At 28.5% G+C, this 22,583-nt stretch overlaps 1 pseudogene; it reads right to left on the reverse strand.

Annotated features, from left to right (window-relative positions):
* Positions 1 to 19,046: 19,046 nt before the first annotated feature.
* Positions 19,047 to 20,958, reverse strand: LOC145015965 (alpha-glucan phosphorylase, H isozyme-like; annotated as a pseudogene).
* Between the last annotated feature and the right edge of the window lie 1,625 nt (positions 20,959 to 22,583).

A 22,583-nucleotide genomic window follows, 5' to 3' on the forward strand; every position in this document is an offset into this window, starting at 1 on the left:
TTTCTCTCTCTCTCTCTCTCTCTCTCTCTCTCTCTCATGTCACAAAGCATTAATCCCATATGCAAGCGGATCTTCTCAAACCAAACCTTCACCGGTCATCTAATGGAGAACTTTATACCCAATAAAAATATTATAGATGCTTGCACATGTATTGAGCTTGAATAGGGCTCGCCATTCAAGGATGTTGAATCTGAACTGAGTGTCTGAGAAAATGAGCAGGATAACCTATATCATTTGAGATGTTGACTTTAGCCCAAATCTGAATCAATAGTCTAGAAAGACGGGATGACAAAAATGGGGCTTGGTGGCCGTTGTTTAGTTTTATGTGTTCGTTTGTGGTTATTTCGTATGACTTTCCTATGGTGTCTTATGGTATGAGGCTGGATAATGGTGTTATTGAAGTGAAGCCGTTGGCATTTCTACTGGTTGTTTGGAGAACCTGCCTTGGTTTTTTCTTTTTTCGTGGGGTTAGTTTGTATGTTTTTCCATCCTTTGTTTTTGTATTAGGCTGCAATTCTTGTATTGATGGTCTTACTTATGTTCTTTTTTCTTCTTTTCTGCAACGAGTTAGGGGTCCCTTTGGTTTAGCTTTCGGCTTTGTTTTCAGGGTTTAGGTACGTGTTTGATTTGAGTGGTCCTTTCAATTTTTATTTCAATGTGATGACTATTTCTTCTAGCTCCTTATTACATGATTTTATTTTATTATGTCTTGTATTACCGTTCAAAAAAAGTTATATTCCATTCTAAAAACAATTGTGTTACACAAATAATACTATTTAAAACAGTTTTTTTTTTTTACAACGAACACAACATATGGCATAAAATAAGTGCAAGATGATGATGGAATTGACAATTCAACCCTACAAATTTGATTTTTTACGTAAATGGACCCCATGAAATTGACTAGTACAAAATGTATGGTCCCCCAAGAGTAAAGTTGATTGTAATAGATTCCTTCGTTCCCTACCTCTTTCATTTTTCAGTTATTTATAAAATATAAAGTTAATTTTACATTAATTCGGTTACAACTGTTATATATATATATATATATATATATATATATATATATATATATATATATATATATATATATATATATATATATATATATATATATATATATATATATATATATATATATACTGAGTCAAAGATGTTGTGTAAAATACAATAATATATTTCAAATCTTTATAAATATATGTTTTTTAAATATATCAATGACATTGTTGTTAGCTATTATATAATAAATCTTACAATAAGTTAGAATGAATATTGTTTATTTTGAATTATATGATAATATAGACATCTATTAAAATTCTATAATCTCAATTGTATCAGTGATCTCTACCTGAAGGTTACTCATGCATAAAGTTAAATAGAATATATGGTTTAATGATATTTATAGTAGTTGTAATGATTAATTAATTTTAAAAAGTTTATTTGCTTAAGATGTTAATTCCTATCATTATAATTACTTGAAACATCAAACATTGTTTTTGTTTTTAAGGTAACAATATAATTTTGGTATATAATATAACTTTTAACTATTATTGTTGTAAGTTATTTAAAATAATGTATTTGGAAAGTCTTAATTATTTTAATTTGCTTTAGAAATTTAAATTTTTTAAAATTTATTTGATGGATATTGTTATTTTTTTATTGTATTTATTTAAAACAACAAACATTATTTTTATTTTTTTAGATGACATTATAAATTTTTATATAATACTAATTTTAACTATTTTTATTATAAGTTATTTTTAAGTTGTTTATTTGAAATTTTTTAATGATTATAAAAAAAATAGTTTCGTGTTTTTTTTGTTAATTTAGTGTTGCAATTTAGGTTTAACACTATAATTTATAACTTTTAACTATTTATATAATATTTTCTTGATTTTTTTTTCAAGTTTAACTTAAGTTTAACACTATATTGAAATTAATAATTTAACTATTTTGCATTAAATCATAAATTATATAAAAGTTTTGACTTTAAAATGACAATTGCTCATATACAACAATATATTTAAACTAATAAGTTAACTATAATATGTCAAAAAATTAAAGTCATAATTTTATAAATTGAAGTAAGATATGATATTTTAATATTGTAGTTTAGTTAGTTTATGATTAGAATTTAGTTTAATTTAATATTTATTAACTAGTTTATAATAATTATTAGAAAGAGACTGAAAATTTATGAATGTTTCAAATGCATGTGATGTAAGTAAAAATGTCGTAACTTTTTTAAAATTTATTTGATGGATAATGTTAGTTTTTTTTATTGTAATTATTTAAAATAAAAAACATTGTTTTTTATTTTTAAGATAACATTATAATTTTTTATATAATATTACTTTAACGGTTCTTATTATAAGTTATTTTTAAGCTATATATTTGAAACTTTTTAATGGTTATAAAAAATAGTTTCATGTTTTTTTTTTTGTTAATTTAGGATTACAATTTAGGTTTAACACTATAATTTATAACTTTTAAATATTTATAAAGTAGTCTCTCGATTTTTTTTCATGTTAAACTTAATTATTTTTTATTTAAGTTAGCCGTTTAACATTATATTGAAATTAATAAGTTAACTATTTTGCATAAAATCATAAATTATACAAAAGTTATGACATTAAAATGACAATTGTTGACATACGATAATATATTTAAACTGATAAGTTAACTATAATATATTAAAAAGTTGAAGTCATGATTTTATAAATATAAGTAAATTATGATATTTTAATATTATAGTTTAGTTAGTTTATGATTAAAATTTAGTTTTTACATTAATTTAACATTATTAACCACTTTAAAATAATTATTAGAAAGAAATTGAAAAGTCATGGGGGTTTCAAATGCATATGGTGCAAGTAAAAATGACTCTTATATGGTAATGTAGACATCTATTAAAATTCTATAATCTCAATTGTGTTAGTGATCTCTACCTGAAGGTTACTCATGCATAAAGTTAAATAGAATATATGGTTTAATGATATTTATAGTAGTTGTAATGATTAATTAATTTTAAAAAGTTTATTTGCTTAAAATTTTAATTCCTATCATTATAATTACTTGAAACATCAAACATTGTTTTTGTTTTTAAGATAACAATATCATTTTGGTATATAATATTACTTTTAACTATTATTGTTGTAAGTTATTTAAAATAATGTATTTGGAAAGTCTTAATTATTTTAATTTGCTTTAGAAATTTAAATTTTTTAAAATTTATTTGATAGATATTGTTATTTTTTATTGTATTTATTTAAAACAACAAACATTATTTTTATTTTTTTAGATGACATTATAAATTTTTATATAATACTAATTTTAACTATTTTTATTGTAAGTTATTTTTAAGTTGTTTATTTGAAATTTTTTAATGATTATAAAAAAAATAGTTTCGTGTTTTTTTTGTTACTTTAGTGTTGCAATTTAGGTTTAACACTATAATTTATAACTTTTAACTATTTATATAATATTTTCTTGATTTTTTTTTTCAAGTTTAACTTAAGTTTAACACAATATTGAAATTAATAATTTAACCATTTTGCGTTAAATCATAAATTATATAAAAGTTTTAACTTTAAAATGACAATTGCTCATATACAACAATATATTTAAACTAACAAGTTAACTATAATATGTCAAAAAATTAAAGTCATAATTTTATAAATTGAAGTAAAATATGATATTTTAATATTGTAGTTTAGTTAGTTTATGATTAGAATTTAGTTTAATTTAATATTTATTAACTAGTTTATAATAATTATTAGAAAGAAACTGAAAATTTATGAATGTTTCAAATGCATGTGATGTAAGTAAAAATATCGTAACTTTTTTAAAATTTATTTGATGGATAATGCTAGTTTTTTTTTATTGTAATTATTTAAAATAAAAAACATTGTTTTTTATTTTTAAGATAACATTATAATTTTTTATATAATATTACTTTAACGGTTCTTATTACAAGTTATTTTTAAGCTATATATTTGAAACTTTTTAATGGTTATAAAAAATAGTTTCATGTTTTTTTTTATTAATTTAGGATTACAATTTAGGTTTAACACTATAATTTATAACTTTTAAATATTTATAAAATAGTCTCTCAATTTTTTTTCATGTTAAACTTAATTATTTTTTATTTAAGTTAGCCGTTTAACATTATATTGAAATTAATAAGTTAACTATTTTGCATAAAATCATAAATTATACAAAAGTTATGACCATTAAAATGACAATTGTTGACATACGATAATATATTTAAACTGATAAGTTAACTATAATATATTAAAAAGTTGAAGTCATGATTTTATAAATATAAGTAAAATATGATATTTTAATATTATAATTTAGTTAGTTTATGATTAAAATTTAGTTTTTATATTAATTTAACATTATTAACCACTTTAAAATAATTATTAGAAAGAAATTGAAAAGTCATAGGGGTTTCAAATGCATATGGTGCAAGTAAAAATACTCTTATATGTGTGTGTGTGTGTGTGTGTGTGTATATATATATATATATATATATATATATATATCTACATATATACTTGGCGAATGCCCGGACGTTGCGCAGAAACACCTATGTACAGATTTAGGGGGAGAATTAAAAATTTTAAAAATCAAACAAAAATCAGAAAACCAAAAATCAAAAATTATTGTTGTTTCTGTTTTATTTTTTCAGAAAATATGAAAAATCCAAAATATTGTAAGATAAGTTTTCTTTTAGTTTTTGTTTTTATCTCAATATTTTCTTTGTCAAGAAAAGTGAATTTAGATGTAGATGAGACTCGTGGAGACTGTATTTAGAATTTTTGAGCCAAGGCTTCATCCGTGATCATTGAAGAATTCTCATTCGATGGAGCAAGAAATGAAGATTATTCTTTGAACATTCAATCTTTTAACCCCTGAAGCAAGGTGAAGTTGTATTTGAAGATTATGTGACAAATTGCATTGAAGCCTCCTTAATCAATTTGCTGCTATCTATATACCTGCTGAAGTGATCCAAAATATTCGTTCTCTCTGATATTTTCTTTGAAGATTCTCAAGCTGAAAGTGCCATTTTTCAAGAATCTCTACATGAAGCCTCTTCACCCAACACTCTTTCAGAGCCAAATTCTGAAGAAATGCCCATCCGTTCAAGATGAAGTCATTCAGCTAGAAGATTCAGTTGTTCATCTAAAAGTTGTGAAGAAATTGAAGATTAAAGCTGAAGCCAAGCTCCAAATGAAGATTGACAAGAAAAGCCACCTACGTTTTTAGGGGGAGTGTAACAACGTAATTTTTCAAAACAATTTTTCATTTGTTAAAAACATAATTTCATCCAAATCAAACCATAAAAATCCAATGTATCATAATCATAATACAAAACATGTCAAATCCCAAGATCAAATAAATCCAAATCCGCCTATGTGTGTGTACGAGTCATGCCGGTGCCTTCCCACTGTCCTCACTAGTACCTGAAACACATTACACAACAATTGTAAGTATAAATGCTTAGTGAGTTCCCCAATATACCACTTACACACATACGCCCTTTCGGGCCATGATCTTCCGGTCCATGTGTCTCAGGGGACTTCTGTCCCGACCCGGTAAACCTTCCGGTCCCACTCGTGTCGACCTTCCGGTCTACATCATAATGCCTTACGGCCCATAACATAATGCCTTCTGGCCCAAATCAAGCATAACATACATATCGCAAACAAAATAGGCAACTTAACATACAGTACATATATCTTATAGCATACCAGACCTTTCGGTCACACATATGTACCCTTCCAGGTACAGTATGGTGAGAAGACTCACCTCGTATGATGTCTAAGTCTCACGTGCTCGATACTTCTGAATCTCGTAACCTCGACCTAGCCTCGCTTAATCACATCAAATAATCATTCTAAATCATTAATGGCTCTTTAGGCTATACTATATTCCTTCTAAAATTCCACAGAAGGGTAAAAGACCATTTTACCCCTCCCTGAACCAAAAGTCCACATGTTGACTAAAACCCTAAAAGTCAACAGCAAGCAGTACGCAGGGCGTACCAGCTCCTGTACGCGGGGCGTACTCTTTCCTTCCAAAAACGGGGTATGCAACCCCTTACGCGACGCGTACTGGGATTACGCCCAGCGTAATTCCCAGTTTCTTTGTTCAGCACATTCAGGTCTTAAACGGTTAAGACTTGCATACAAACTTCAGATTTGACCCCTCTAATATGTGTTAAACCATAAAGTTGGAACCTTTAAGCCTTTGCATGGCTGTAAAGGTCACTTTATGCTCAAAACACCTTTCCTCTTTCCATAATGAGACTATAACTCATGCATGTCACAAGATCCACGTCCAAGACTCAATTTTTATGACTCCTCAACACATTTTACACTAGAAAAGGTCAGATCTAGGCTTATGGAGACTCTTTGCACATAAAGTCTCCAACTTTGAACAAAAAACCCTAAAAATGGTCCACCAAGCAAAACTTATGAAGAACAAGGAAACCTTTGAGCTTTTTACCTCAGGAAGGATCTCCAACCATTGTAGAACTCGGATCTACACTTGTTCTTCAACTTCTAGCTCCAACAATGGCTCCTTCTTCTCCTTCTTCACCTTGAAAAGACAACTTCAAGCTCAAAAACTCACACACAAGCTAAAGCACGCATCTCCGCTCTCCAAGGGTTCTCTCAAGGGTGTATGGTGGCTAGGGCAAGGGACTACATGTTCCATTCATAGTGCAAGGCCACAAATTAGGGTTTTACATCTGGGCCGGTTACACCCGTCGTAACCTTGGGTACGCCCAACGTACCCTGATGAACACGCGTATAAATTAAGCGCGCGAGTACGTGCGGCGTACGCCCAGCGTACTCACCAATTCATCTTTTCAACTTCAAGGTACCAAAATGCCAACTCTCCAAAATAGAAGGACCATAAAGCTAACCTGGATTCCGGGCTGTTACAAGGAGTTTGTTAGGTCAAAGAAAAGAAAGTTATAAACAATTGGGGAGATTGTTGGATCAAAAATATGGTTTATACTTTGCTTTTCTAAGCATTTATTATTTTTAGTCTTGGGCCGAAAATATTTTTTGATGTAAGTGTAGCTTGAACCGAAAACTCATGGGTTTTCGGTTTGGGCCTTGGGTTTTAGTCCATTAGTATAAATATAGATGAAAAGGTGAGGAGTAGAATTTGGCAATATCATTAGTATGGGAGGGGCGTTTTCGGTTGGGAGAGTGGAGGAGGGAAGTCTTTGTTCAGTGGAGCATATTCTAGAGAGAGAATGTAAGAGAACTTGTATATGTGTGTGTGAATCTTGTGTTGGAACATCATCCTAATCATATAAACATTAAAGATTCATTAGGTTCATCATCATCATCATCTTCTTCTTCTTCTCTTTCTTTTTTATTTTGATTTTGCATCATCCACTTGATTGGAATTCCGCACCATCAATTGGATCTGATTGATACATCAAACAAATTCATGTGTTTTTTTTAAATATAACAATAACATTGTTGTTAAATTTGATATAATAATTTTTATACTAAGTTGTTATAATATATTGATTATTTTGAATTATATGATAATATATACATCTATTATAACTTCATAATCTCAATCGTTTGAATGACATCTACCTGCGAATTACACATGAATAATATTAAATATAATATATGGTTTAATGTTATTTATAATTGTTGTTATTGTTAATTAATTTTTTAAAATTTATTTGCTTAATGTTTTGATTTCAATCATTATAATTATTTAAAACATCAAACATTATTTTTTGATTTTAAAGGTAAGAATAGAATCATTTATATAGAATTATTTTTAACTATTGTTATTGTAAGTTGTTTTAAACTATTTATTTGGAAACTTTTAACGATCATAAAAATACATTTAGTAAATATTTTAGTTAAATTGAGATTACAATTTAGTTTTTGCATTTATCACTATAATTTATAAGTTTTAACTATTTACAAAACATTCTTTGGTTTTTTAAATGGAATTAAAATTTATATTTAAGTTGACATTGTAATACGCAAAGACACCTATATAGTTGAAGTCTTTACAAATATATGTTTTTTTAAATATAACAATAACGTTGTTAAATTTGATATATTAATTCGTATACTAAATTGATATATTATATTGATTATTTTGAATTATATGATAATATATAATCTATTATAACTTCATAATCTCAATCGTTTGAATGATTTCTACCAACGAGTTACACATGAATAATATTAAATATAATATATGGTTTAATGTTATTTATAGTTGTTATTGTTACCTAATTTTTTAAAATTTATTTGCTTAATGTTTTAATTACTATCATTATAATTATTTAAAACATCAAACATTATTTTTTTTATTTTAAGGGTAAAAATATAATCATTTATATAGAGTTATTTTTAACTATTGTTATTCTAAGCTATTTTAAGCTAGTTATTTGAAAACTTTTAAAGATTATACAAATATCTTTAGGAAATATTTTAGTTAACTGAGATTACAATTTAGTTTTTGCATTTATCACTACAACTTATCACTTTTAATTATTTACAAAATATTCTTTATTCTTTTAAGTGGAATTGGAATTTATATTTAACTTGACATTGTAATGTTATATTTAAGTTCACAATTTAAGTATTTTGTCCAAACTGTTCAAAAGTTGTAACATTAAACTGATAATGGTTTACATATAACAACATATTAAATCTAATAAACTAACTATAATATGTTAAAAGTTATGACATAACTTAAGGTTTGATATTGAGTTTAGTTATGATTACACTTAAGGTTTGATATTTATTTAACCTTATTAACCAACTTATAATCATTATTAGAAAGACACAACAATTTATCACTTTTAACTATTTACAAAATATTCTTTGGGTTGTTTAAGTTAAAATAAAATTTATATTTAAGTTGACCGTGTAATGTTATATTTAAATTAATAATTTAAGTATTTTATAAAATTGTTCCAAAATTGTATCTTTAAAATGATAATGGTATACATCCAACAATATATTAAAACTAATAAATTAAGTATAATATGTTATAAGTTAGAAAATATAACTTTATATGTAGAAGTAAAGATATTATTTTAATATTAAAATTTAGTTTATATATGATTACACTTTAAGTTTGATATTTATTTACCCTAATTAAACAAATTATAATTATTATTAGAAAGAAATTGAAAAGTCATGAGAGTTTCAAATGAATTTGGTGAAAGGAAAAATACATGGGAGTTTCAAATGAATGTGGTAAAAAGAGAAATGTTTACTTTATAAGTATACTAGGCGAATCCCCACGCGTTGCGCGAGAATAAAATTATATAGTTAAAATAATAATTTTTACCAAATTATTATTTAATATTTATACTTTGAAACAAAATGTTAGTAGTAAAGCAAACATATGGTTAACATATTAGTTTTATTAAACATTATAGTTAGATTTTTAAGTCATTGTGATATATACAATTATTTGATAATTTTATAAACCGTTTAAAATTGTGTAAATTATATATCAAATAAATGATAATATAACAGGTAACAAAACGTATGAACAAAAATATGAACTGCAATTTTTAGTAATATAAAAATAGAAAAACATCTATTGTACATTTGTATTAAAAAAGATATATATATATATATATATATATATATATATATATATATATATATATATATATATATATATATATATATATACACAACAAATAATAAAAAATATAAAAAATAAATACTATAACTTTTAATAACATAAAGACACTAAAACATCTATTATAACATTTATATTAACTCTTCGTATTTAAATCACAAATCTTTTCAAATACATTAATGTTTTTAATGAGCAAAACTTTACAACCTTATAAAAGAAAGGAAAATAAAAAGTTATTAGCGATTACTAATTAATAATCATAAGTTAAAAACTATTGAGTTGTAACTAATAAATATACATAAATTAGAAAACTCTTGAGTTGTAGTGTGAGTTTCAAATGAATGCGGTACTTGGAAATGTATAATAATAATAATAATAATAATAATAATAATAATAATAATAATTATTATTATTATTATTATTATTATTATTATTTTTATTTTTATTATTATTATTATTGTTATATTAGTCTAAATAATTGGTTTTGATGCATCATTTTAATCCCTTCAATTATTAAACATAAATATATTTAATTATAAATTTATAACATACATAGGTGCGTATACATGTTAAACAAATCACATATAATATATATTTTCATATAATATATATATTTTTGTAAATGTCATATGTAATTCTTGTCGCAGTAATATGGATAAATTAGTTTCATATGAAGAACATATCATGATAAGTCTATCATAATTATATATCAAATGTTCAAAATTATATTATCTTTTAAATATGTTGTGTAGGATAACCCAATAAAAAATAATATAAAATAAATATAATCAAAATAGAAAAACTACAATCAAATAAATAAGAGCATTGGGTGGTTGAATATATGAATAAGGATGTTAAATAAACATACATTTAAATAAAAAAAACTAACATTCGTCAACTTTGCTCAAACAGAAAAACCTATATCCATTTTACGAATCTTCTTTTTTCATTTAATACCATTCAACCATAGAAACTTGATGATAATTTTTCACTAACCTGCAATCAAAATATTTTTCTTGAAAAAAGAAGAATCAGAAAGATATTTCAAGCAAAACATTGATGTTTGGAGAGTCACATTCAAGATTGAGTAATACACACAAATCACATATAAAGATTAAATGAAAAATTGAATATAAAGTAAGAATAGAAAAGCTTCATTTGTTTTGGTTGAAAGAAAAAAATCATATTACAATTACCATCGTAGTGACATAACTCATTTCTTCAAATCATCATATTTGGATTGACATAACCCATTTCTTCAAATCATCATATTTGGATCGTGAATGCTTCAACTACATGACAACTTTTGAGTCACAATATCTTCAAATCCATCTTACATGTATAATTTTATATAACACAAGACACAAAAGATTGGCCTTTTTATGCTAAACTTTTCACTAAATGTTAATTAAACATAATATAATTTATAAAATTTTTGAGTGTTAAATCGTAATTAAGAAAACTTTTGAGTTGCATTAATTAAGAAAGGGGTTTCAAATGAATATGGTTTGAGGAAGTTAAAAAAAGGGGGTTTCAAATGCATGAGATTCAAGAAAAAATGCTAGCTTTATAAGTATAAAGACTATGTAAATCCCCGCGCATTGCGCGTTAATACAATTATATGGTTAAAATATTTTTTTTTACTAAATTATTATTTAGTATTTCTACTTTGAAACAAAATAATAGTAGTAAAGCAAAAATATAGTTAACATATTAGTTTTATTAAACATTATAGTTTTAATTTTTAAGTCATTGTGATATACACAATTATATGATAATTTTATAAACCGTTTAAAATTTTGCAAATTATATATCAAACGTATGATAATCTATATATAATGGGTAACAGTATAATCATTTATATAGAGTTATTTTTAACTATTGTTATTGTAAGTTATTTTAAGGCATTGATTTGGAAACTTTTAACGATTATAAAAATATCTTTAAGAAATATTTTAGTTTAATTGATATTACAATTTAGTTTTTGCATTTATCACTACAATTTATCACTTTTAACTATTTATAAAATATTCTTCAGTTTTTTAAGTGGAACTAAAATTTATATTTAAGTTGACATTGTAATGTTATATTTAAGTTAACAATTTAAGTATTTTATCTAAACTGTTCAAAAGTTATAGCTTTAAATTAATAATAATTTATATATAACAACATATTAAATCTAAGAAATTAAGTATAATATGTTAAAAGTTAAAGACATAACTTTATAAGTAGAAGTATATTATATTATTTCAAAATTGAAATTTAGTTTATTATGATTACACTTTAGATTTGATATTTATTTGACCTTATTAACCAACTTATAATCGTTATTAGAAAGACACTACAATTTATCACTTTTAACTATTTACATAATATTTTTTGGGTTGTTTAAGTTAAACTAAAATTTATATTTTTGTTGACCCTGTAATATTATATTTAAAATTTTAATTTAAGTATTTTATACAAATTGTTCCAAAAAAATGATAATTGTGATAACTCAAAGCTAAAATATATAAATATATATGTAATTAGATTATATCATTATAATAAAATGATTAGTTCAAGGATTAATGAGTTAATTAGTAGAGAGTTATGAGGTTTAATGTCCAAACTCGTCACCTTCATTGTGGAAATAAATTCGAGCATTTGAAGGGTTTATAACTTCCAAGGTCTTAGGCATTATGAAGAGCTCGAAAAATCGACTAGAACCCCCACCAAAATTGCAAGAAAGGTTGGAGAAACGAAGTAGAAATCGGGGTTTGAAGTTCGTAAAGTATTTCTGGAAGTGGTGCTCAAAATTAAGGTAAGATTCTTTAGTTTCAACTCGTTATAGTTGTTAAAATAGGTTTATATGTAAGCATTTTGTGTCTTGTTCAATCCCATGTCTCGATTCAAGCCAATAAGTCACAGTTTCATGAGAATTTTAAAGTAATAAATTTTGCTTGAAACAAATGTTTGACTCCATCTTATTTAGAGTAAAATTTTGGTAAATGAATATGGATAACTTGAAGAAAAGAATGAAGAGAAGTATTTTGATTTTTATATAATTATTTGAAACAATTTGGAGGAAATTTAAAAGTTTTTACAGATTAAAAATGGTGGAAATGAGTTAAAATTTCGGGTTAAGAAGAAAGGGTGCTTATGGGTTTAATTTTATTTTGGTGGGTCATTGGACGTGTCAAATATCCAGACTTGCAACACTTGTTTTAATGAAATTTCAATTTACAGAATCAGTCCTTGTACGTTTGATAAAGTGTTAACTTCCATTTTTGAGAAAAACGTACGCTTGCTTCCTTTTCATTAATACTGGAATATGAATTTATGGAAAAGGTCCTTATAGTTTTAATGAGTGTCAATATTTATTTTCTTACATTTAAAACCATTGCATTTTAATAAAAATTACGTAAATGAGGTATAGAGTTTTGATTACTTGCTAGTTCTATGTACTTTCTTTTTTATATAAAAAAAAGACACAAGTTTGTCTTGTATTTTTAAGATTTAAATTGTTTTAACTTTTAAGTATTAAAAATGAAATCAATTAGTTGGAAAGAGAGAGGCATAGTTCAATTGTGAACGTCAATGTAAAATTATTTTGGTTGGCCGACTGAGACATGTGGATACTTGAATCGAAACGGACGTGTAGGATATTTTCTAGGACGATTGCCTTAGAAAATTTGTTCGTAGAATGTAGGGTGCAGATTAGCAACAAAGCTTCGGTTAGGACTTATCGGTTGCAAGGTGAGTTTCTCGTGTTCTGTGGTTGCTCGCACATAAATGTTTGCCATGCGTTTATTATGTTGTGTTTATTTATTTATTGACAATATGTTTTATTATAAGTATGGTTGCATACAAAATGTTATTTTGGATTTGTTATCTACGATGCGTGTTTTTTTTGGTGACATGTTTAGTGGGAACGGGTGGGTGTTTAATCGCCGTGAGCATGACGGATGTGTGTGATCGGTGGGATGGGAATTGAGATTTATACTCATTTCCTTGGATATTTAAAATACTTGAGTCAATGGATGATTAGTTGTCTCAAGGATAAGGGAAATGAATCTTTGGTTCTTTCTCTGGATAATTAATCGTTACCCTAAATTATATCATCGGGTGATATATTTGTTGTATGATTTATTGAAACTATATGATAAAACTGTTTGTTTTTTTTTTAATTGATGGACATATATGTGCAACACGAACTCACTAGGCCCTAGGCTTACCCATTTAGAAACTTTAAATGTGCGTAACCCAGGGAAGTATTTAACAAGTGGCAGTAAGAAGGCTAGGGAGAAAGATTGACCAACAAGACGACAAAGGATTTCCGCAAAGACGTAACACCCGAAGCTCTTCGGTTGAAGACTTTATTTTATTTTATTTTGCTTCTGCTGTAGTTTAGTCTGTAAGTAAGTTCCTAATTGATCTTGGGAGATGTTGGAACGATTATTTGTTTTTTTAATCTATATATGAAAATTGGAGTGTTACAAGTTGGTATCAGAGCGTGGTTTAAGCAGATTAGGTGTTTCCGTAAACATTTAAGCTTAGACGGAAGGAGCGAGAAGTAACCTAGCAACTAATTTAGACCATATCTTAGTAGTAGGCATCATATCCTCAGGGATATCAGAGAGGCTTACTAAGGTAACACTAGATCGGGAAGACAATCTAATTTGGAGCCGATGTTTCTGCACCCAAAGAAGAACTAAAGACTCCCGTAAACCCTATTTCCAATTGTTGGTGTGGTTAGGTTTGAGGTAGAGGTAGGTGTAAGGGAAGAGGTCTAGGAGTCATCATAGCACCGGTGTGAGCACAATTGGTGAAATTGAGCTCTAACTCCAATCGAGGTTGTGGTATGGGTCAAGATTGCGGACAAGGTCGTGCAACAAATATGGTTACGCGAGAATAATTAATTGACGAGATTGAGCAAGATATGCAATCTACATTGTCGAATGTAAATGTTCAGGACCGAGATGCACTATAGAATGTGAACGGTGGTAACAAGGTTGATGAAGAGGAAGGCTATGGATATGGTATGTGGCTACAATTTCTGACCCTAGTGTTGCAATACGATTACGGAAAGATGTAAACGACAAATGATGAGGTAATTGTTACAAGACGTTCATGACTTTTAAACCACAAACGTGTCGCGGGGACGTTGACCAATCGTATCATCAATGTGGATCATGGAGATAGAGGAAACATTAGATACCGGTAAGTGTGGAAATAAGGACAATGTGGTTTATATCGTGACGATGTTTAAAAATGAGGCTTTATACTGATGGGGAGGGTAAAAGCAATTAGGGTGTTGCATACAACCAATAGGATCTCATGGGATGAGTTTGCAAGAATCGTTAGAGAGATGTTTTGTCCTCGAACGACGATCTAGCAGTTAGAGGAAGCATTCTTGAGACTGGAACAACGAAATGTGACAGTGATATACTATACTAGCACTGATACGGATGAAGGAATTTGTTTAGCAGTTGGAGGATCTGCTTGATAAAGTTTTTATTCGATATAGTACATCACCATGGGGTGCACTAGTAGTGCTCGTCACGAAAAAAAGGGGGACGATATATATGCGCATGGATTACCAAAAGTCAAAGAAGGTGTAAGATCGTTACGAATTACGAAAGATTAATGTTGTCACTTATTCACTAAGTCGTATGTAAGGAAGGAACCAAGTGAGATTTATTTGATGATGATTGATGTAACCTTCGGTGTATTGGGTGGACTGAAGAGGAGTCGGAAGAATCCTCGGTAGAGGAGAAGTGGAAAATTTTCTAGAATTGTTTTCCTAATATATGATGACACGTTTAATGAGGACATGGGTGTATGATAGTCGGGAACATAACTAGTGTGGTGTGACCGGCGGGAGATAGGAAATTGAGACGTTACTCATTTCCTTGGATATTTAAATGCTTGAGCACAACGGATGGGTTGTGCCAAGTGGGAAGGGAAGCGGACCATTGGTTCTTTCTCTGGATATATAAAATGCTCCCTTAAACTGTGTCATCGGGTGAAATATACTTGTGGGAAAAGTTATTAATGAGATCATTCGCTTGTCTATTTATGATCAGAACCTTAGTTTCATGTCATAATTTTGGAAGAGATTACAACGAGAAATGGATTAGTTGGTCAAGAAGTTAGGGAATGTGGAGATACAATTCATGAATGCTCAGTAAAACTAACATAAAGGGTCAGATGCGACATGGGGAAACATATGCGATAAGAAGACCAAATACCCTTTTCTGGTTGTTTAGTTGAAATTTCGAGGACGAGATTTTTCAAAGGGGGGAAGTTTGTGATAACTCAAAGCTAAAATATATATATATATATATATATATATATATATATATATATATATGTAATTAGATTATATCATTATAATAAATTGATTAGTTCAAGGATTAATGAGTTAATTAGTAGAGAGTTATGAGGGTTAATGTCCAAACCCGTCACCTTCATTGTGGAAATAAATTCGAGCATTTGAAGGGTTTATAACTTCCAAGGCCTTAGGCATTATAAAGAGCTCGAAAAATCGACTAGAAACCCCACCAAAATTGCAAGAAAGGTTGGAGAAACGAAGTAGAAATCGGGGTTTGAAGTTCGTAAACTATTTCCGGAAGTGGTGCTCAAAATTAAGGTAAGATTCTTTAGTTTCAACTCGTTATAGTTGTTAAAATAGGTTTATATGTAAGCATTTTGTGTCTTGTTCAATCCCATGTCTCGATTCAAGCCAATAAGTCACAGTTTCATGAGAATTTTAAAGTAATAAATTTTGCTTGAAACAAATGTTTGACTCCATCTTATTTAGAGTAAAATTTTGGTAAATGAATATGGATAACTTGAACAAAAGAATGATGAGAAGTATTTTGATTTTTATATAATTATTTGAAACAATTTGGAGGAAATTTAAAAGTTTTTACAGATTAAAAATGGTGGAAATGAGTTAAAATTTCGGGTTAAGAAGAAAGGGTGCTTATGGGTTTAATTTTATTTGGGTGGGTCATTGGATGTGTCAAATATCGAGACTTGCAACACTTGTTTTAATGCTATTTCAATTTACGGAATCAGTCCTTATACGTTTGATAAAGTGTTAACTTCCATTTTTGGGAAAACGTACGCTTTCTTCCTTTTCATTAATATTGGAATATGAATTTATGGAAAAGGTCCTTATAGTTTTAATGAGTGTCAATATTTATTTTCTTACATTTAAAACCATTGCATTTTAATAAAAATTACGTAAATGAGGTATAGAGGTTTTGATTACTTGCTAGTTCTATGTATTTTCTTTTATTTATAAAAAAAAAGACACAAGTTTGTCTTGTATTTTTAAGATTTAAATTGTTTTAACTTTTAAGTATTAAAAATGAAATCAATTAGTTGGAAAGAGAGAGGCATAGTTCAATTGCGAACGTCAATGTAAAATTATTTTGGTTGGCCGACTGAGACATGTGGATACTTGAATCGAAACGGACGTGTAGGATATTTTCTAGGACGATTGCCTTAGAAAATTTGTTCGTGGAATGTAGGGTGCAGATTAGCAACAAAGCTTCGGTTAGGACTTATCGGTTGCAAGGTGAGTGTCTCGTGTTCTGTGGTTGGTCGCACATAAATGTTTGTCATGCGTTTATTATGTTGTGTTTATTTATTTATTGACAATATGTTTTATTATAAGTATGGTTGCATACAAAATGTTATTTTGGATTTGTTATCTACGATGCGTGTTTTTTTTGGTGACATGTTTAGTGGGAACGGGTGGGTGTTTAATCGCCGTGAGCATGACGGATGTGTGTGATCGGTGGGATGGGAATTGAGATTTATACTCATTTCCTTGGGTATTTAAAATACTTGAGTCAATGGATGATTAGTTGTCTCAAGGAGAAGGGAAATGAATCTTTGGTTCTTTCTCTGGATAATTAATCGTTCCCCTAAATTATGTCATTGGGTGATATATTTGTTGTATGATTTATTGAAACTATATGATAAAACTATTTTTTTTTTTTTAATTGATGGACATATATGTGCAACACGAACTCACTAGGCCCTAGGCTTACCCATTTAGAAACTTTAAATGTGCGTAACCCAGGGAAGTATTTAACAAGTGGTAGTAAGAAGGCTAGGGAGAAAGATTGACCAACAAGACGACAAAGGATTTCCGCAAAGACGTAACACCCGAAGCTCTTCGGTTGAAGACTTTATTTTATTTTATTTTGCTTCCGTTGTAGTTTAGTCTGTAAGTAAGTTCCTAATTGATCTTGAAAGATGTTGGAACGATTATTTGTTTTTTTAATCTATATATGAAAATTGAGGTGTTAGAATAATGGTTTACATCCAACAATATATTAAAACTAATAAATAATATATAGTATTTTAATAGCTAAAAAACATAACTTTATAAGTAATATTAAATATATTATTTCAATATTGAAATTTAGTTTATATATTAGGTTTAATATTTATTTAACCTAATTAACCAAATTATAATTATTATTAGAAAGAATTGAAAAGTCATGGGAGTTTCAAATGAATGTGGTGAAAGGAGAAATGATGCACTACTAGAAAAACAGCCTTTTACGACATCCATTGCGCGTCGTAAAAGGCTCAGACGATGCATAAATGCGCGTCAAGGAAGGCCCTGTTATAAAGAGAGACGACACGCATTTACGACACTCATTTACGATGCACAATTACGACACGCGTTTACGACACGCAATGTGTATCAAGGAATGCCCTATCATAAAGGAAGACGACACGCATTCGCGTGTCATAATCTTACGACGCTTATGTTAATGACACGCAATGCGTATCAAGAAAGCCTCTGTCAAGAAAGGCCATGTCATAAATGCAGATGACACACATTTTTGCGTATCATAATTTTAAATGTTTAAAAAAATATTATTTATTTGTTTACTAATTTTCAAATTAAATTTGAATTTAATGTCTCATAATAAAAAATAAAATACCATATACAAAAAAATAAAATCCATTGCATAAAATTTAATGTCATACAAATAATAGATGAAAGTACATTGCTATTTCTTCTATTTATCGCTATACTATTCGATGAAATTTCAATGTGACATTAAAGTAATCTCCCCAATGTGACATAAGAGACAATTTGATTACATACAATTGGAAAATGTGGGCATCCGACCTCAATATTTTCTATCTTTGCAAAAATCTTGTTACGTACTCCCCATGTGCTAATTAACCTACAATTTTCCATAAAACTTACAACTTAAATGAGTATATGATAAGAAATATCTAATGGAATCACAAAAGAGAAACTTCACCTCCTTATCTTTATCCATGAGAGTTGGCAGCTCAATACATATTTGGGATACATGCAAGGTGAATAACGAACCAAATAGAGTAGCAGAATTCTTTATCAATCAAACAACATCCTCTCCTTTCACCTCATTTACCTGTGTATTAATAAATCAAAATTTGATAATTTGCAAATCATATGTGGTTATAATTTTTCCTTACCTCTAATTACTTATAAGTTAACAGTTAACGGAAAAAAAAACAAATGATTAGACATTATATAAAGTAGAAAGTTATAAGATTGTATATTTGTGCCTTATAAAAAATTGTTTAAAAAGTTATATATAAGGAAATGTAGCTTATTATTATATGTACTTGAAACACCAAGCAAGGAAATTAGGAAACAACATAGCTAAGAAGCTTTACCAGTTCAACTTGACTAGTGATGCGATTCTCAAGCTCTTCCATGATCTTACTTAGCACAGATTCTACAAGCTGCACAAGCAGAATAGTATCACAGCAAACATGATAAATTAGTTGTTGTGGTGACACAAACTTGCAAAACACCAAATTACACTTACCATGGGAACCTCATCAGGTTTCAACCAACCTAATTAGACACTCCACCACCTTCAAATTAAAAATATCGACATTTTTTTTTTACTTTTATTCCCTTTCATTTTGCAAATTGAGGAACATTTATTTATTTAAAAAATATTAATAACTTACCGCTTTATATGCTCCAGAAGATGCTATTAACCGACATCTATCAATCTCCATTGTTATCTGGCATAGATTGGAAGCAAGAAGCAAACTGAAGAGAAGGAGCTATAAACAAAAATTATGACATTTATTTAGTCTCCATTTATTTTCTAAACTTAGTAATAAATGAGAAATAAAAAGAGACAAACCTTTGTTCATCTTCACCTTTCAACTAAAACCATATACCCTAACTTAGTAATAAATGAGAAATAAAATGGAACTTTATCTGTTGTTGCTCCAAAAAGGAAAAAAATTTCCTCTCCAACTTCCTCCCTGATTTCAACATTAGCCCCATCTAATGTTCCTATAATAAGACATCCATTAAGTGCAAACTTCATATTACTTGTCCCACTAGCTTCCGTGCCAGTTGTACTTATATGTTGTGACACCTCACTTCCTGGTATAAGTACCTCCGCCACATATACATTGTAATTAGGCACAAAAACCACATGTAATACAAAATTACAATAATAAATAAGTTCTAAAACAAAAAAAAGATATGAAACCATTTTTACCTAGTATTCGTTAATTTTAGGATCGGTGTTCACAACAACACCAACATCATCCATAAGGTTGACTATTCTTTTAGCATTTGTATATGTTGCAAATGCTTTCCCTCCAATCATGATTGTCCTTGGTGTTGTGGCTTTTCGCTCTTCAGGGCTCATTTCCTGTTTCAACATGCATTGCATTGCATTAACAGAATGTTCTAGTATCTTCTTCTATGAAGTTCTGGATTGTCATCAAACTTTCGGAGAAAGAGGATAAGATATAACGATCAGCAGGAGATATGTAAATCCTCATAATAGATGGCATTTTGGTCATTTTTACATAATAATAGAATGAAAATGAAAGAATCATACCTCCCACAGACACACAAGTAGGTCTAGGTTAGTGACCCACTTGTCTGTTTTTTAACCATTTTGTTATGATCTGACTAAGTTCAGGACTACAAAATTTGAGCCAACGTCTAGGAATAATGCCATTGGTCTTATTTTGAAACTTGTTTGGCCATACTGACACATAATCTGCAAATAATTCAGCCTTTAAGATGTCACTGTGGAATTGTGCTACACCATTAACTTGCCAAAACAGAGAAAAATAAATGGGCTGAATTGATGGAGCCTAAATTATCCCTAAAAAAGCACAAAATATAAGATAAAATTAGTTGGTTTTTCCTATATTTATAGTATTCAAACATCTTACCGTATGCCTAGAAACCACACAGAAGTTTGCCATGCGGACAACCGACTTATTATGATCTAAAATCCTCATATCAAAATTGATAGTATCCTAAAAAAAACAAAAATGAACATCAAAGAAGCAAAAAAAAGGAAGGAATTGTGTTTTCTAGTATTCTTACCCTCAAAGCAAATGATAAAGGTGAATGTATAAATTCAACCTTTCCTTTTTTAAAATGTGGAGTCAATTTGGTCAAACATTGTTTTGCAGGACATCTCGTAAGCAGGAAGAACAGAAGCTTCCATACTACTCTTCAGTGCTTCCTGTAAAAAAGGGTTTAGAATTTAAAAAACAAAATTCATCATTTTATAATTTAGAAAGATCTATTATTGTTGTATCACATACCTGTAAAGCTTGTTTTCCAGATGTTTGAAATTGGACTTGAATTTGCCTTGAAACAGTTGCTTCAAGCTTAGTATTAACTATTTTTTCCAACTGATTTATAGCCTTATCACCTATGCCCCTCTGCATGCAAATTTAGACTTTAAATTAGATTTTTTTTAATTTTAAATGAGAAATTGGATGTTACAATCAGTTACCTGGAAAACCTCTGAGATAGGTGTCGTGACTGCCTTTTCGATAACTGGAGTAACAGATAGCCCAACAGAAGCTCTCACTACAGCCATTTCCTTCTTCAAGATTTTCTCGGATGATGTAAGCATTTTCGTAAACCACCATTCCCAAGTGCCATATCTTTCTCCTAAAAATTTTATAATGCAATAGTTAAAAAATAGAACATATTAATCATGTTAGAAAGATTTTAAAGGATTACCTGCTTAGTGATTTCTTCAAGTTCATGTCCTAGTTTGTTCAAAGCACTGGAATATGCATCTTGAATATCAAGATTCCTAATGGCATTAGTCAATGCTCGCCCTTGGAGAAACTCCATGGATAAATAGTATGTTTGCTTTGGATCAACTTTGTGATAATGAAGATAGGTCTCATTCCATTGCTGAAGAAGCAGTGAAGAAAAAGGAAGCATGGTTAGCCCTCAAGAACCTCAAAAACAATAGGAGAGACAGTTTCATAATACAAGTCCCTTTGTTGAGAGTTTGGACCAAATACCTATCTATATTATTGATTGGGAACACCATCAAAGAGATTATTTTTATTAAAATAGAATAGAGAACGAAAGAAGTTTGTTCCTTGAGATACCATGAATGGTGGTTCTTTGGATATATTTAGAAAGAACAAGAATAAATGATATTAGACAAGACAATTACCTTAATGAAACACAAATGATCTATCAATCTGCTTGTTAGCTATATGTTGAACTACACAAACTACTTTCTTGTTCTCAGTATATGTAATCACTATTGGTGTGTGTGCTTTTGTCTCATCATCACTTAATGGTCTATATGTTTAGAAAACAATCAAGAATTTTTTGTAAAAACAATCCAACTTTAGTTACATATATATGCTTTAATAAAAATTTTACAGACATGCATCGCACAATGATTTGAACATTAACAACTTTTTCTTTATCAATTCATTTGTACTTCTAGTCTGATATATCTTACTGCCTTGGCAGTGGACCTAGGGGTGTGTGAGCGTGAGCTCAGGACCATATTTCCTCCACTTCCATGTCTATGATTATGATTATCTATCTATTCAGTACTTAACTAGAAACAATAGGATAAGTTACGTACCTTTAGTTT

This window comes from Lactuca saligna, chromosome 9 (assembly GCF_052625555.1).
Source record: "Lactuca saligna cultivar CGN05327 chromosome 9, ASM5262555v1, whole genome shotgun sequence".
Lineage (NCBI taxonomy): Eukaryota > Viridiplantae > Streptophyta > Magnoliopsida > Asterales > Asteraceae > Lactuca > Lactuca saligna.